Raw genomic sequence first — 16097 nt, 5'->3', positions numbered from 1 at the left:
AAGGGCAGAAAAGTGGAAGTGAGACATTTCAGTTCATCCTTGATTCTATTGAATGGCAGAGCAGTTCCAGGGGGCCAAATGGCCTACTCCTTTTCTTATTTCTTATGGTCTTATGGTCTACCCAGGCAGTAGTCACACGGGAACACCAACAAATGCAACCCACACCCTCCCCACACCCGCCCACCGCTGCCGCGCCCACCCACCAAGTCAACATCCTGATTTAGTGATTTATTGCCATTCCTTCTCATCATCACTGAGTCAAAGGAACCTCATGTCCAACAGAAATGTGGTGGACCTAGACAACATGGACTGCAGTGGTTGAAGAAAGTTCACTATCACCTTGTCAAAGATAGATAAGTATGGGGTACAAGTGCTGGCCTTGTCAGAGATAACCATATCTCAAAGGATTATAGAAACGTATAACACAGAAGGATACCATATAGCCAATTGCAAAGTGACATCCAGCCTAATTCCACTTTCCAACTCTTAGTCAATAATCAGTGGTTCCCAACCTTTTGTATTTTGGTCAAGTGGCCAGGGGCCCAAAATTGGATATTCTAAACCAACCAACAGCCAGAGAAATTGGGCCTGACAAAAAATTGGACAAACTAAATTAAACAGCAGCCTGCAGCTCTTGGACATAGAGAACAGTGGAAAGAAATGTCAAAGAGGTCACTAAGCTTGAAAAAGACCCAGTTACAACCAGCCCAAGGGTTGTAAATAGAAGTATTGATCTTACCTTCTGGCACCTTGACTTCCAGCCAGGGCCTGATGGTATGCATTTTACATCTCCCTGGCAAGGCAACAGTGAAGGGTGTTGGTGTGATCCCATTGGATGCCTTGAACCCCGCTCATGATGCCATTGGCCAAAGGTCTCACAAGAAGACCCAGGAGAAGATCCACCCTGACCTGGGAGCCCCACCTTTTGTGGAAGAGAACCAGCCCTATGTCAGAGAGGAAGGAGATTCCAACAGGCCTGCTGAAACATGTGGATGGTTGAGGGTAATATCCTTTCTCAGTTGGATAAAACTAGATAAAAAGTAAATATTGTGGGAATTTGGGAAATACTGACATGGTGTTTTTAAAAAAGAATATTTTGTGAATAAAATCAAATTGAACTACATACAGAATTCTGTGTCCCTTTGTCTGCCTTACTAACAAGAGCATGTTTTTTAACAGTATTTTTAATATATAACCTGTTGGAAGTGTCCAAAGCAAGGCACACTTCAATGAGACAAATAATTCCATGGCACGCTCACTTTTTTCAGCTGAACTGATTGCTCACTAATGTCTCATTTACTTGCATTTATTATGAGTACATCCTTACTAGAGAGGTTTATAACATCGTTCATACAAGTTAAAAAAGGATCAAAAGCATAATGTTTCAAATCCACCAGCAAATATACACCACCTCTAACTGCGAACATAGACATATTTTCAAAATTGCTCAACTCATCTATTTTTAACTATTCATGAACAGTGGATCAGAGCAAAACTCAAAGTAAACCACAATTTACTGGGTTAGCGAAAAACATGGGCCTCCTGATGTGCACAGAGCCTTTTGATCTGGGGAGGAATTACTGAGAGATCCACCCTCAAATCTGTTGTTTCTCATAGATGCCAGCGTTGAAAATACTAGCTTGCAGATATGATGTCACAAACTGTATTATCATAACATGGAATTTTGTTGATCTCTTTTGCAGCATCAGCTTCTAACATCACGCCTACAATTTTTTTATATGCAGACATGATTAAGATTTTGGCAATGGTGTGGGGCTTCTTTGATTTTGCTACAAGCTCAGCCACCAGGTAACTAATGTTTTAAGCTTCATCTGATACCCACACGTACACTCCATCAGATGTTGGGCCCGCTTGATATTTTTTTCTGTCAAGCTCTGGAATGTATTTGTTCACAGAAGTTGAATGTTTCATCTGTAAATGATTCTTTTTTGGTACCGTTGCAGTGTTTGCAAACCTCTCTCTCTACAGATAAGACATTTAGGCAAGGGGCAAGCATCAAGTCTTGTCCATGAAAATACAAAGGCCAGGCAACTCTCATTACAGTGTCTCCGAACAGTTCTTGCTTTTCTACATTTGGCTTCAGATGGTTCATTTACTGAAATGGCAGAGGGATCACCTCTTTTGGCAAGAAACTTATCCATTTCTTCTTAGAAGCTAAGACTTAGATCAGTGGCATAACCAAAAGAAATTCCAAAAATATTCACTTGAAAATCCATCCAACACATCCAGGCAGTTCAACAGCTGTTTCAGTTGTGTGCCTCCTTATTGCGTATGTGCAGTTTTTTTCTCATACTGGAAATACAATACGTGATCACTGCACATGCTCAGACAAAACATTTGGTCCTGTGCTCATGCAAGTAGGTTGCATAACTGAGCGAGTTTCTCTTCTCCTGTGGATGCGCAGTGACGCATCTCCGGTCATGTATGTTATTGGAAGCCTAAGCATGCATGGATCTGGAGGCTTGTGCACACAGCGTTGATAGGGGCACCTGGTATCAGCAGAAACTGCCTTCAATAGTAGATACTGACACTCCAGAGGAGATCAGAAACACAGATGTGACCTTGACACTCAGATAAACAGTGCTTCTTCCTGAAATTTTCACAGCAGACTTCTCATCTTGTCACTGCACACTGATTGAAAATGTTATGAAAAGTTATGACAATTCAAATGTCTCTCCAAATGTAATTTTAAAATGTATACATATGTAGTTAGGCTTTTTTGCATTTGCCACCTTTCAGGCAATGGTTTCTAAACTGCATCCAACTGTTAGCCTAAAAATTTCTCCATAAGTCCTCCTCAACATTCTTCCCATTATTTTAATTCTATCGCATCTGATTCTTGACCTCTCCACCAGGGAAAACAAACTTATGTCCACTCTATCCAAGCCCTTCATAATTTTATGCATTTCTATTAAATGCACCCTCAACCTCCTCTATTCCAAGTAAAACCAAACCAGTCTGCCAAATCTTTCCTTACATCTAAAATTTTCCAGACCTTGCAACATTTTTGTAAATCTTCTGTGTTTCCTTCCTAATGCTATCACAATCTCCCAATGAATAAAAAAGCAGATTTTGTTAAGGCCTGAGGCCAAACTTTTGGGTTTCTACAGTTCAGACTGATTTTTTAAAACTTAGAGCACAAGATATTGTTTGATGGTGGCTAAAGTTAGGTTAGTAAATGTGGAAATAACCTGATTAGCGTTTGCCAAAACATTACATTAATACAGTGAAACATATAGGAGCAAGAAAAAATAAACTTTGGATATTCTGTGATATATTTGCTAAGTTAAGAACATGGGTGGTCACGTTTCCTATACACATGCCATCGCTCTTGACCATATCATCGAGATGGCACAATGGCTCAGTTGTTAGCACTGCTACCTCACAGTGCTAGGGACCTGGGTTTGATTCTAGCCTTGGGTGACTATTTGTGTGGAGTTTGCACATTCTCCCTGTGTCTGTGTGGTTTTCCTCTGTGTGCTCTGGTTTCCTCCCCCTGTCCAAAGATGTGCAGGTTGGCTGGATTGGCCATGCTAAATTGCCTGTAGTGTCTAGGGTAGATCTGGGTGGGATGGTCTTCAGAGGTTGGTGTGGAGTCTGGCCTGCTTCCACACTGTAGAGATTCTATAAGCTATTTATGAACTAAGGGATATCATAACATGCCTCTTACTCAGCTTCTCTGAAAAGATATTGTGAGCTCCACTGCTAGAAAAGGAACTTTCAGACATCTTGAAATAGCACTGTGTCAGCAAGTCTAATTGCAAGGGATTGTGGTAATTGCATTAATATTATAGTCTACAGTTCCATTTATAATTGGCACCATAGAAAGTGTGGCTCATATTTCTCTCTCCTGTTGATTATGTTGCATTAATTTTGCAGGATTCCTCTATGGACTAAAGGAACAATGCTCCCCCACAGACACAGCTGCTGTTAGCATTGTCTTTTTCAGGGTAGAAGGTGGAGCTATTTTCTCTGGTCTCCTCATCACTGTTACATCAGGTGTCATGTTTCTTTTCTCACCTTATATATTTTTATATTGAAGACCTGGAGTATCGATGTCACTTGACTCATTTTTGTTCTACGATGATGAAGGAAGTGATCTTTCATGCATTGTGTGAAATCACTTGAAGTACTCTGATGTATATTCCAGCACACTGACAGGGGCTTACTAAATGAATATGAGAATATTCATTTTTCAATATAAGCCTAGATATCAGAATTGAATTTTGCTTTGGTGACTTTGCATAAAGCAAACAGCAAATTTCCCAATGGGGCTGAGAGATAGTACTAAAAAAGTCAGTCGGTGAACAACTACATATTTTCAAATAATGGGATAAAAATAGCTGTGGATTGAGAATGCAATCAGAGATTTATGCATCCCATGGTCAGTTACATAGTTAGGAAATAATCTTTAAAGAATCTTTGTATTTTAATACTACCAAAAGTTTTAAAACAATAATATTTTAACTCTGCATTGTATATTGTTGCCAATAATACAATTTTCAGAAATTATTTGTTTTAATGAAGATATCAATTATTTTGAAGTGTAAGGGCTCTTTTTTTGAAATTCTCTAATGTTTACATAAATACAAATGATTTCAATGCATAAAACTCTATTTAAGTGAATTTCCTGTTGAACAATTATTTCCTGCTCTTGCTGTCTCAGTATATTGCTGTCATCATGCTGCACAATGCTGCAGATTTGGTTTTACCAATAAAACAGGAATTTATAATGTAAAGCAGAGGAAGATAAAATAGAACAAACCCAGCTATTACATGTAATACAATTTGAAAAATTTCAAGAAACATAGTAAACTCAAACCTGATCTATTCTCAACACACTAATTTTACAGAACTCAAATACCAGACGGAGTTTCCTTTTATATCACATTTATAGGTTTGACTTAACTTTTTTCTTTCAATTACGTATCTTAAAAGCTTAATAGCCTTTCCTTCATAAGTTACACAATTGAGCTTAAACTTTCTTAGCTTCAAATAAGTCATTCAGGTTTCTAACCAAACACTTCTGGTCTGGAATTTTGGAACTGCAACGTTTACACTGAGGTAATCTATTTCCTAATTGTTCTGAAATAACTTCTTTGCAGAAACTGTTCTTATATCTAACCTCAACAGGGTCTTCCGTGAACTAAAAACCAAAGGTTTTCCAATTTATTAGAGTTTCCTTAATAAAAGAATACCTATCTCTTCTAAACAAAAAGCAAATTTATGATTTTCAATGTTTAGTACCTTCAATTGTAAACCTGCCACAATGCAAAAAAATTCCCATTATCATCCCAGGGACTGCTTTCACACACATACTGTTTTAACAGTAGTGGCTTCAGAGATTTTAAAGTTATTAACTAAAACCACTCGTACACATGGACAAAAACACATATGCCACTAGTTTAGAATCCAAACTGTACAATAAATGATATCAATATGTACAAATGACATACCTGATGTCACTATGCACCGTGATGTTAGTTTTCCTTCTAAATCTCCTCCTTTGCCTGCTTGATATCCTGTTTGGTTTTATCTATTGGTATGTTGAGATATTTCCTTCCTGAAATGATGATTATTTAAGTTGCGTAATTCCAGTGAATTCTTTGTAATGATCCCTAGTATTAATTAACATGCTGATAACTTTTAGTGTCCTTATTTTCTATGATCTGCCTGTACTGCTTGCAAACAAAGCTTTTCATGTACTTAGGTATACATGATTACAATATATCAAATCAAATCAAATTTCAAGTCAAGACTTAAAGAGGCTTAAATACCTACACAAAGCTCAACATAAAATTTAACAAGGAGTTTATCTCTCAATTTATTAGTGTACTTTTAAAGTGACTTGGACAAAGATATCACTTAAGTAACAGTTGGAAAACTGGTAAAAGGTTAATTTTAATAGAATTTCAGAACAGACCATTGGAGAGGAGCAAGACAGATTTGGATCAAAAATTCCAAATCTACATTTGAACTGTACAGTGGCTTAGTGGTTAGCACTGTTACCTCACAGCACCAGGGATCTGGGATCAATTCCAGCCTTGGGCAACTGTCTGTGTTGAGTTTGCATGTTCTCTCCATGTGGGTTCCTCTGTGTGCTCCAGTTTCCTCCCACAGTCAAAGATGTGCAGGCTAGGTGGCTTGGCCATGCTAAATAGCCCACAGTGTCCAGGGATGGGCAGGCCAAGTGGATTAGCTCTGGGAAATGCAGAGTCACAGGGATAGAGGGGGATGGGTCTGGGTTGGTTGCTCTTCAGAGGGTTGGTATTGACTTAATGGGCCAAATGGCTTGCTTTCACAATGTTAGGGTTCTATGAAAATCAGGTGGGATATAAAACAGTCACTGAACTGAACCTACTGTGTACCCACAGGATGGATTAGATTAGACGTAAAGCTAGTATTTTTGTCACATCAATGTCATTGTTCCACCACCTCTAATTTTATTTACAAATCACCTATTTTTAATTCATTGCTTCCAGTGAGTTGATAGACCTGAAGCACAGAGACCTGGAAAGAAGATCTGGTTCTGGCTCCTGGTGCTAACCAGTTATCACTGTAGAAGTGCATGTGAATTAATGTCAGACAAAGGCAACATCACACAGAGCTGAAATATTGGAGGATTTAACCAACATTCACCGGTCAGGTTCACAAGTGTATAATTTTCAACTGGACAAGATATCACAGAGTAAACCATATCCCAACAGAGTGTCTGCAACTTTTGGAAAAGGAGGAAGACCAAAGTAAAACTGCCATAAAGGTACCAGCCCCAAGGATCTGATTTATTAAATTTTTGTGAACATGGAATATAGGGGGCTATTGCTACACAATCCTGAACATTCATGGAAATATATTTTGCATTTTATAACTAGGTTCCCTGTTTGCTTCTGACTGTAGCTGAAAGAACATGCTGAGGAGCAGTTTCCTATCTGCCATTTGCTATATGGGAATATTAGTCTTACATTTCAGAAAATATCATTCAGACCTTTAATAATTCACACAGGGATGCTGGAGGGAATTTCTATTTGCATTTCTCCACTGTTCTCAGTATCTCCACGCAATCCAAGCTCTAGCTTCTCAATGAACACAGAAAGACCAGTTTGAGGACATGCCTTAATTATAGGATTCACAGATCTTAATGGCCCCTTGAGGAGGGTATATTGAATTTATTTATTCAAGTCTCTATTTTAAATCTAAGTAAATAAGAATTTAATTGTCACTTTGCATGTACCATGTTATTACATTGCATTAATTGGCACCCCTACTTCTTTACCGAACAAGGGAGAAAATTCCAAACAAAATTAATTCACCACAATTCAAGCTAACAGCTCATCGATAAACTATAATTATTTGTGAGGCATCCTTAAGGAAAGCGAAGGAAGAACAAAATGGGGCAGGATCTGTCTTCAAAAGAATTACACTTCAATATGTACCACATAATGTTCTCTACTTGCTTGGATGAATGAAGTGCAAAGAGCTCCAAAACTATGCAGGACAAAGCAACTCACTTGACTGCCACCCTATCTACCACTTTCAACATTCACCCCATCATCACTGTCACATAGTAGCAACATGGGAGCAGTATATCTTTTTCCTTTCTCCCTCATGTCCTTAGGTTGGTTTCCTTAAATTTCACCTGCACTATTCACCTCAACTACTTTGTGTGCTTACAGATTCCACAGTATTACTATTCTCTATTTGGTCACATAATAAAAGTTATCAATATGTGGTCCACTCCTCATCACTGAAATAACTCCACAGAGGCCAGTATCTTGTTACCAAGTCACCCTTTATTTACACAGGGAGAGTCCTTGACACTGAGCCAGCTCCCTCAAAGCCAGCTCTCGAAGTGAACAGAAGCTCTGACACTCCTATTTATAACTGCCAGACAGAGCTCACTGATGAGACCAGATTAAGAGCCACGATCAGGGATCTTATATTCTATGAGGTCCACCTGGCTGACCTCATTATAATCACTTGTGACAGGAATTTTCATTAAATAAACCTAATTTAATTTTCTAAAAGGGGATGATACCTTTTAGTTTTTGAACAAAGTATTTGCACAGAGAACAGTTACAGCTCCCATCCTAAGGAATGTTCTGCCATGTGCCTTCAGAGATGGACTGAGATCTGCTGTAATTCAATTCACTTACTGTCAACTTGACCTGCAAATTGCTGCCGATTGAACAAACACAGCAAAGATGTCGGTCATATTAAATCCTCCATGTTTGACAAATGTTTGCACTTTACTAATTAGATACAACAAATTTAACAGTGATGATGTCAAAGCCAGATAAACATTTTTCAGATAAAATATTATCTGCCAGAAGGAAGATAATTCCAAGATGCTTTTAGTTCTGCCATTTTTATTTCTGTAAACTGCTCAGTGTTCTGATTCCATCAGTTAATGGATAAATGTATTTCACTCAGTAAAACGCAGTGATATCTTGCTCTAGATAGACAAAGTAATTGCATACAGGACTTGCATAAAATAGAAATTGCTGGGCTAGCAATATCTGAAGCCTAAAGAGAAACATTGATCCCCAAAATAGGCATTATTATTCATTCCCTTTTTCATAAATTGTCTTTTGAGCAAATATTGTGCAATTGCAAGGAATTCATGAACAGCATCTTTGATGAAAATGAATCCACAGCAGCTGAAATTTAGCCAAAGTTGTCATTAATGTTTATTTGACGGAAACTTAATATTCAAAAATACTTAGAAACTGGGAGTGCTTAGCAAGAAATTAAATCATACTACTACTTTACTGAAAGAATGGTTAGAATGAAGGAGAATGGATAGGAATAATATGCCGTTGCGGTGTTGACATTGTGCGAGGGGGTTGCTAGAGAGGTGTTTAACCCTCTGTATACACTAATTGGGCCAAATGACCTTTTTATTTACTGTGGAGCCTGTGTAGAATATTACAGAATCCACATTGTCTCTTTATATTAACAAGGATAAGGAAGACATTGCTTTTTTGAGAACATGCATCAAGCACAATAGATAAGAATAAAGCCCATAACTGTTCAGGTGGCAACTACATTTCCAGTCTGTGTTCAATCTTGTGGTAACTGACAAACTAAATTGGATATCCAATTTAGTTTATGCCAGTTAACATAGAACATCACTGGAAAAACGGCACATTTGGTCAAAATTCCCACTTTCCACTTATCAGGATATTCACAAGAAATAGCAATGTAAAGAGAAACAACATTTTATACTGTATGAGAAAAGAATGTTGGTTGGTTGGCAAGTGGAGATTGGTAGAGACATTATAATAAAGAATGCACCAGTTTGATGTTGAATGACAGTTAACTGCCAAGCCTCATTTTAAGCTTCTGCTTCACAATGTGTTGGTAAACCTTGTTCTCCATGGTAATCCCTTACGAAGTTACTAAAGGGATGGACGGAGAAGGTGCAGAAAGGATGTTTCCCCTGGCCAAAGACCTATAAAACCAGGAGACACAGTCACTGGCTAAAAGGCAAGCCATTTAGAACTGAGATGAGCATTTACTACTTCACTCAGATGGTGGTGACTCTTTGGAATACTCTATCCCAGAGGGCTGTTGAAATTTGGCCATTAAGTAAGTACAAAACAGAGATTGATAGATTTACATTAACTAATGAGATCAAAGAATATAGGGATAACATGATAGTATTGTGTTGAGGTAGGTAATCAACTCTGAACTAGAATGGAGGGGCAGGCTCGAGGACTGACTGACCTACTCCTTCTCCTATGTTCCTATACAATCAATTGCTGCACTGATGTGAAAAATGACAGTAACAATTAATGTGAGAATCCCTGAATTCCTTGAGTCCTAATGGGACCAAGATATGATAGAGGAGGTCACTACAATGATCATTGCAGCTAGAACATGACTGCACTATTGGATGATCACTGACATGTTAATGTAAGAATCCGAATATATCTCTCACATTACTCTCTCCTGAGCGCTGTGTTACATGTAGCCCCAGTGCTTGGAATCCAACTCTTTCCTGTGCCTCTATACTAATCACTTCAGCCTATTGCATTTGACCTGCCTCTGCAAAATGTTTGTCAACAGGTCTTCAGCTCTTCAGCTGTACAGGAGTGATGACCATATATGGCCAGCTGAAGAGGAAGACTAGGACTTGAAGTAATAAATACATTTGCAATCAATTGGCAGCATCCATGGCCGAGCATCATGTCTATCGTTTTTAGGGGCCTACCTGAAACCTGGCCTCAAGCATGTGGCCTAGAGTGATCGCGTTCTGTGTCCAGTGACCCTGGATAGTTGTGATGGATATCATTCAACATCACTTCATCAATACTACACAATGTAAATATACATGTGCATATGTGAGTTGGCACATTCACAGACGCTTTTGGTTCCCTTGAAAAACCTTAACGGCAATTGGGATCCCTAAGAAGCTCAGAGAAAACCTCAAAGCTGATTTCCTGACCCCACCCACCTCTGATCTGGCCAAAATTGAGCAGAAACACAACGGCTAGCTTTGACCAGAGATGAGGGGCCTAGAGGCTTTCTGGCTCCGTTTCAGCAGCTTTCTGGTAGACCTTTGACAATCAAGGCAGTAAAATGGGATCAATGTCACCCCTTCCCTTTTCTGAGCACGGTTACTCTCGCCTAAATGCCTCCAGCCCATTTCCAACCTTCTATCCCTGCTGAATGCTGAATACACGGCCTATCGGCAGAGAACCTCAGAGCTTCAGTGAAAAGGAACTGGAGCAACCTCCTTCAAACCAGGATCGCATCTCGAATGGGAGGTCATTCTGCCCAACTGGCAACATCATCAACCAGAAAGGTCAGCCTGAAATTAATTTTCAACAATAATCTTTTGTCAAAGTAACAAAGGTGAAAGGAAACTAGACAGGGCTGAATGATGCTATAGTAAATATCACCAACTGAAGAACGAAACTGGGTACAGATGTAATGAACAGAAGGGCCTCCGTCTGTGTTTCCATGGGTCTATTTCCATGTACATAGCCATTAAATTGTTAACACAACAGCATCCAGAAGATTGCACAAAGAAGACATATATTGGAAAGGAATACATCCACCGCATTAAGTGGCATCGTTCAGAGGATCAGCATTGCAACATTATAATTTTATTGCCAAGTAGTGTTCCTTGTGAAGGCATTCCCACAGGAATGGGAATAGTGAAATCTTTTATGAACATGAATCCAGGGTACGACAGTTCTACTTAGTAACCAGTGATGAGCTAGAGTCCTCAACAACAGTTATCTCCTCAATCAACACCAATAAAATAGATAGGAGACAGTAAGAACTGCAGATGCTGAAAGCCAGAGTCAATACACATGGAGCTGGACAAACAAAGCAGGTCAGACAGCATCAGAGGAGAAGGAAAGTCAACATTTTGGGCCAAAACCCTTTGTCAGTACTGGGGAGGGGGAGGGGAGCCCAGAAATAAGTAATGGGAGTGGCGGTGGGGCTGGGGGAACGGTAGGTGGTATGGTGATAGGTGGATGCAGGTAAAGGGTTATAGTGATAGGTCCTTAGGAAGGGTGGAGTGGATAGGTGAGTAGGAAAATGGACATGTTAGGACAGGGCAGGAGGGGTAGGGCTGAACATGGGGTAAGGCTGGGTGTGGAGGGATTTTAAAGCTGGTGAAGTCAATGTTAAGGCCATTGGCTGTAAGCTCCCGAGACAAAATGTCAGGTGTTATTTCTAGGCTCTCCTCCCCCTCCCCAGTCCTGACGAAGGGTTTCGGCTTGAAATATTGACTTTCCTGTTCCTTTGCTACCTGACTGTTGTGGTTGTCCAGCTCCACATTTATTAACATTTATTAAAATAAGATGCCAATACCTCATGGCTATTAGTGGGAGCTTGCTGTGTGCAAATTTACTGCTGCGTCTCCATACATGACAACATCAAAAAGGCTTAATTGACTGTAAAGTGCTTTGTGATGACCTGCTTTACATATATGTGTCTTTTTTGCCTCTTGCTCTGTTTCTGTATTGATCTGTCTTGTTGGCGCGTGTGATGGAATAGATGGGACTAATGATCATTCAAGGTGTCCAGTCTCCCTCAGCCGACTGCAGCTGGATATCCTTAAGTGCCTGTTAGCTCGTCCATTTAGAAGTGACGGTAATTTGCAATCCCATTTTCTGCACTTAGGAACTGCAGTTTTGCAAATTTTTTTGAAAAGGAAATGAAGACATGATTTTAACTGTAATATAAATATGATTTAGATGAGGCTGTTATAATACCTTTATGCACATTTTACGAATGCTTAAGGAACTGTAGTACTCTGTCAAATTTCCACAATGCAAAATCCTTTTCAGGTAATTTGAACCTAATACACTACTCAGTTGAAAATGTCATCAGGTGTGGTATAAAAGGTGGTCAGTCCAAACCTGTCAGTTACCTTTTGGGTCAGTTAGATTAAAAATACATCCATTATCTTAAAACAAGTACAAACATTGGTAGAAATTAGGCCCTGATTTCAACTGATAACACTGCTGAATTCAAATTCAATAATGCAGCTAAGTTGACACAGCAAGGCAGTTTGAATCAAAATACAAGCACAGACAAATGCCCATCTTGATGTACCATAGTCATGGGACCTCCACCATGAGGCATATTCACACATGGGAAGCAGCCATCTTACAAGTATTTCATTAAATCCAGTAAAGACCAGACTGTTGCCGAGTGACCAATTGTGTCAGAAGTGAAGCTGAGATTCAAATGTTGAAGACCTTTAAAGAAATAGCATCGATACTGACAAAGAAACACAAGAATGTTCAGAATTGCGAAAGCTGCAGCGTTCAACTTAAAACCTGAAAAAGAACACAAAAAACAGGTCACATCTGAAACACTGCATAAGATACATGGGCTACAACCTCTGCTCTCCTGGATCCAGTCACAAAAAAAGTGATATGAAGCAAAACTGGCAGATTTTCAATATACAATGATGACATTACAAAATAACAACAGATTTATTTAACAAGTCAGTGCAGCTAAGTGCAGCTACACTCCTATCATTTTTGGGAAAGACTGTTTCAAATTTTCTTCTGCTATTTATTTTTTGAAGAACGGAAGCAACAGACAACAGAAATGTTGAAACCTTGAAGGCATCATTTTGAATCCTATTTGAATTTATATTATGAATGTAATGCATTCAATATTAGAGCCCAAGGTGAAAAAGAGTCCATTGATCAATATGTGACTTCATTAGTTCAGCTCATAGGATCTTGTGAACTTGCACCAACATAAGACATTTTACTTAAAGATAAGATTGTATTAGGTATAAGAGATCCTTCAGTGAGAGTATGGCTATGGAGAGAGGTAAAATTTGCTCTCGGGAAGGCAATTGACATGAGCAGAACTGCTGATTTTGTAAAGCAACAGCTACAGCACATCCACAGCAGAGCAGACCAGGCATTGCATTGTATTGATAGATATAAGATATTCTAAACCCTATAGTTTGAACAATCGTGGAAAAAGGGCAGATTTCAAATACCATGGAAGACACGATGCAAGAAAAAAGAAGGCATATCTATGTCCAGCAAGGATCTCCTTGCAAGAAGCTGAATCAATTACCACACAAGTATTTGGCTAGAAGCAAGTGCCATAAGCAGGTAAAGATGCCACTGTATGTTCTGACAAATAACTCTGCATCATCCATCAGGTTGGTTCTGGCAGGTTAAGGGTGATAAATGTTTTGTGACTATTAGAATGATGACTGCAGAAGGAGAACATCAGGTCAATGATACCAGTGCCTCATGCAAAGAAGAGGCATACCTTTACAGGTCTGTGCAAAGTGGTTCAATTTGGCTATGCAAAAAAAATGCAGTCAAAAATGAGGTTGGCACTATATGATGGCGGCATACATGTGCAGAGAGCACTGATAATTCTACAAGCCCACTGTGATGATAGAAATGTAGATCTGGAATTCCAGATCATGCACCACAAGCATAAACTACTCATCTCAGCTGCTGTAACTCTAAAGTTGGATTGGTAACCCTCAACGTGCCAAAATAGATATGCAACATGTCCCGACACACTAAACTATTCACAGCCAAACAGATCCAGGAGGAGTACAACAATGTGTTTACAGGATGAGGGTGTGTTCCTAGAATATATCATCTTGAAGTATATGACAGTACAAGACCAATTCAGCATCTGCTGAGGGAAGTTTCAGCTGCCATCAAGGCCAGCCTGAAAGACAAGATAGAAGAGCTTGAAAAGAAGTAATTAATCAAGAAAATGATAATGCCTCCAGAATGAATTAGCAACATGCTAACAGGGAAACAACCTGGAGAGCTGACAATATGCATGACCGAAAGAATCTAAATAAAGCTCTGCAGAGATTTCAAAACCCAATTCAAACAATCAAAGGAATTTTTCCACAATGTACAAAGAAAATAAAAGCTTTGCTACACTAGATGAAAGGGATGGTAATGGCAATTGATTGAAGAATTAGCATCCTAACTATGTTCTGGATACTTTTATGGCTCCAGCAGAGTATCAATGGAAATAAACATGATATAGTTAGCGACTTTCTCAAAGTGGAAGTTGTAGTGGATGATCTGCAAGTTTATGAATGTGGAGAAACAATGGAAGAAGCCATAGGTGACCACTATCAAAATTCAGCACAATTGCTAGACAGACCTCACAAGATCAAGCTGAACAAGAGAAAAGTGTTAAGATGCTCCCAGTCAACTACATTGACCAATTACTGACAGCAAAAAAAGGTTTGCTGGATTCCAAAAGGTTGAGAGCTATAGCAGCAATGCAGTGAACAACAGATGTACAAGCAGCCCAACAATATGTTAGATTTGTTCATTTTATGGCAAAATTGTTGTCCAATTTCTCATCAGAGTGTGGAACATTACACCAACTCATGGTATTCGGATGCACTACAAAAGCATCATTGTCTAAAGTCAAACAACTAATGATAGAAACGTCAATGCTGAAATATAATGAAGTAAATGATGAAGTGACCTCCAGTGTGATACCAGGGAGAGAGAGCCCAGTGCAATCCTCATGCAGCAAAGATAACCAGGTGCATTTACAAGCCATAAAAACAACATTATATTCAGATGGGGAAAGAGTGCCAAGCCATTGTGTTTGTTTGTGAACATTTTCGTCAATCATGTATAGCAGGAATAAAGTGACAATCGAGTCAGATCACCAGCCACTTCAAAGTATTTTCCTCAAATTCTACTGCTCTAAAGAATCTTCAGATAATGCCATTCCAGTTGCAGGAATGCGACCTGGTTTTGATACATATGCAAGGGAAGCAGAAATACATTGTAGACATGTTGCTGAGAGCAACACTCCCAGTGAAGAACATAAAGGATGACACAACAGAGCATTGTCATCCAGATTCATTGTAAAACAGCTCAACATGCTCTGGAATCCATTAACTCAGCAGAGACGATCAATATTACAGTCAATCGCCTTGCTCAAATCAAACAAACTGCCCAACAAGATGCAAATCTCCAAGTGTTTCAAGAAACACTGATGAAACAACAGCCTAAAAGCATCAAGGACATGCTTGTGGTCACAAGAGCAGTTTGGGCATACAGAGACAAACTGACAGCCCATGATTGCATATTGTGCAAAATAAGTAGAGTCATTATCCCTAGGAGTTGAGAGGCGAGATGCAAAAGCACATCAGTGCAAGCCACCAAGCAATTCAGTGAAGTCTGAGGAAGGCAAGAGATTTCCTCTACAGGCTAAACATAAGCAATAAAATCAAAAGCCACATCAGCCAGTGTGATACTTGTAGTGAGTACAACGCTACACAAGATAGAATCACTGATGCCATATAACAACCCGGAAAGACCCTGAATGAAGCTTGAGGTAGACCTCTTCAATCTCTTAGCAATTATCTTGTCACTATAAACTACTATTCTGACTCTAGGAGCGGGGAACCAGTTAACTTAAAAGCTACCATTCAGATTGTTGAATACCTTAAAGTGCAGTTCAATCATGATGACTTGACCCGACATTGTGATGAGCAACAAAGGCCCTCGGTTCACAAGTGAAGAATTCAGCTGCTTCATAAGTGATAAAGAAATTCAGCACCTTACATCATCCCCACA

This window comes from Rhincodon typus, chromosome 26, assembly GCF_021869965.1.
Source record: "Rhincodon typus isolate 14 chromosome 26, sRhiTyp1.1, whole genome shotgun sequence".
Lineage (NCBI taxonomy): Eukaryota > Metazoa > Chordata > Chondrichthyes > Orectolobiformes > Rhincodontidae > Rhincodon > Rhincodon typus.
The sequence above is the reverse complement of the archived record's forward strand: the minus strand, read 5'-3'. Positions refer to the sequence as shown.